The sequence below is a fragment of the Saccopteryx leptura genome, chromosome 3 (assembly GCF_036850995.1).
Source record: "Saccopteryx leptura isolate mSacLep1 chromosome 3, mSacLep1_pri_phased_curated, whole genome shotgun sequence".
Lineage (NCBI taxonomy): Eukaryota > Metazoa > Chordata > Mammalia > Chiroptera > Emballonuridae > Saccopteryx > Saccopteryx leptura.
The window spans coordinates 244,080,315-244,082,933 of NC_089505.1; the positions used below are offsets into that span (position 1 = coordinate 244,080,315).

The 2,619-nt window shown below is 41.5% G+C and overlaps 1 pseudogene; it reads left to right on the plus strand.

The window, feature by feature from the left end:
• The first annotated feature begins 2,022 nt into the window (after positions 1–2,022).
• Positions 2,023–2,122, plus strand: LOC136401774 (U2 spliceosomal RNA; annotated as a pseudogene).
• Positions 2,123–2,619: the final 497 nt, after the last annotated feature.

A 2,619-nucleotide genomic window follows, 5' to 3' on the forward strand; every position in this document is an offset into this window, starting at 1 on the left:
GACCAATAGAACCAAAAATTGAAGGAACAAGGAGTAAACATTTTACAGGCTGGTCATAGATGTAATATTGAAAAGTAACTCTACCACTTTCAACCCTTTGATTCTCAGTACTATGTATTCTGAGTGTAGGAGAAAGAGGATTGTTTACTAGTTACTAGTTCAGAGATGTATAGCATCCAGACTTCCTCCATTGTCTGCCAGCTGGTTCAGTAACTGAATTTTTTTGTTTGTTTTGTCTGCTTTTTGTTGTTATTGTTGTTGTTGTTTCTATTGTAACTGGCGACCTAACCATTCTATAAGCTCAGCTGTTGCTGGGTGATGAGGTACCTGGTAAGACCACTAATTTCTGGCACACTCTCCCTCCCAGGAGCATGCCCATGCCCTCCCCTTTCCCCTGTTCTTATCCCTCTTCTTCCTCTACACGTGTGCATCTGCTAAACTCTAAGAAGGGACCCCAAGAGACTTGCAAACAGGGAGCAATAAGCACTGACAGCTGACCCTGAGCTAATCTCCTGAACCTGTCTGCAAGTTCCCCTTTTTCTCTGACTTTCCAGTGAGCCAAAGCAGCCCTGCCTAGGCTCTCTCCTGTTGCTTCTTCTATCCTAAGTCCCTCCTTGTTTCACTGTCCCAGCTTTAACCTTTTGAGTAGTATACACGTTCCTGTATGTCCTTATGCCTCTTGTCTGTCCAGAGTACAATCGTACAAAAAATTTTATTTTAAAAATGTATATGACAACATTAAAAAAAGGCAAATGTATGTTCTTGTTTCCATAAATTGGTTTATCAAACAAACATGATTTTAAGTTAATAAAACTGTAACTGTAACTAATTTCATTCTTTAAAAAAACTCACTTCCGGAGGTCAGCAAGCATGAAGAAAACTCACTACACAAAAGGTTAATAAATGTCTCTCAAAATAAAAGAATAAAATAAAAATTAAAAGGCCACTAATTTCTGTACCTGAGTAGGGAATCAACTATGTGATCTTGGACCCTCTATAACTTGGATTAAGGAACTTTAGTTAAAAAGCTCTGAGTGTGACCCTGGCCAGTTTGCTCAGTGGTAGAGTGTTGGCCTGGCGTTTGGAAGTCCTGGGTTCAATTCTAGGTCAGAGCACACAGGAGAAGAGCCCATCTGCTTCTCCACCACCTGCCCCCTCTCACTTCTCTCTCTCTCTCCCTCTTCTCCTCCCTTCCTGCAGCCATGGCTCAATTAGAGTGAGTTGGCCCCAGGCTCCAAGGATGGCTCCATGGCCTCCACCTCAGGTGCTAAGAAATGGCTCCAGTTGCAACAGAGCAAGGGTCCAGATGGGCAGAGCATTGCCCCCTAGTGGGCTTGCTGGGTGGATCCCCAGTAGGGGTCTATGCAGGAGTATGTCTCCCCTCCTCTCACCAAAATAAAATAAAATTTAAAAAAAGAAAAAGCCCTGAGTGTGAATGGTGATTGTAATGTATTCCCCTGCTGCAAACACAGGGAAATAGGTTTTTTGGATGCAAACACCAAAAAACTGTGAGTGAGTGAGTGAGTGAGTGACCTTTGTGCAAACACACAGGAATGCATGTGAACAAACAGGCTTTAGGAAATTAGCCTAGAGATTTATAGATTGCCCTTCCCTTTGTGCTTGTTAATTACCAAAAGAAAAAGACTATACTGAACAAAACTAGCCCTTTCTCTATATCAACAAGAAGTACATTAGTAAGTACTTCCTTTGTAAGTTCTGTCCTCCCTCAAAAAGTGTCCTCCTACATGTCCTCCTTTTTGATATTGGAAGACTAATCTGTAAATGTCCATATTCAATTAATGCAGTCAATCCATTGCATGTGATGTGATGTATTTGTATCTAAATGATTACTTTTTTCTTATAATTATTATTAAAAATTAATAGGCATGTAAGCATAATTACAATATAAAATATTATAAATGTTTTTATTATGCATTTATCATATTATAGTGTATTGTTGCAATGAATAAAATGTTTCTTTTATTTACGATATTGTTTTCTTCAATTTATTTTTGTCCTCCTATCGCTTCTCGGCCTTTTGGCTAAGATCAAGTGTAGTATCTTTTCTTATCAGTTTAATATTTTTGTCCTCCTTTTCATTGTCAAAAGTTGGTCACCTTAACATTAGTCATTCTTTCCCCTTATCACCTAATCTCCCTCCCCTACAAATCCTGTTACCTTTGTTTTGCTTCTGATCAATAAAAGCTCTGGGAGAAGGAGACTCAGGCAGTTAGTCTCTCTTGACTGCCTTTTCCTCTTCTCTTGACAAAAGTTTGTGTCTTGAGAAGTTTTTCCACATGACACTGGTAGTTCCCAGTGGGCTGGAGGACTACATTGCCAGAAACAATATAGTGCAGAATTCCATGACCAGGAATAAGGTATCAAGTAATTTTTTTTTTTTTTCATTTTTCTGAAGCTGGAAACAGGGAGAGACAGTCAGACAGACTCCCGCATGCGCCCGACCGGGATCCACCCGACACGCCCACCAGGGGCGGTGCTCTGCCCACCAGGGGGCGATGCTCTGCCCATCCTGGGCGTCGCCATATTGCAACCAGAGCCACTCTAGCGCCTGAGGCAGAGGCCACAGAGCCATGCCCAGCGCCCGGGCCATCTTTGCTC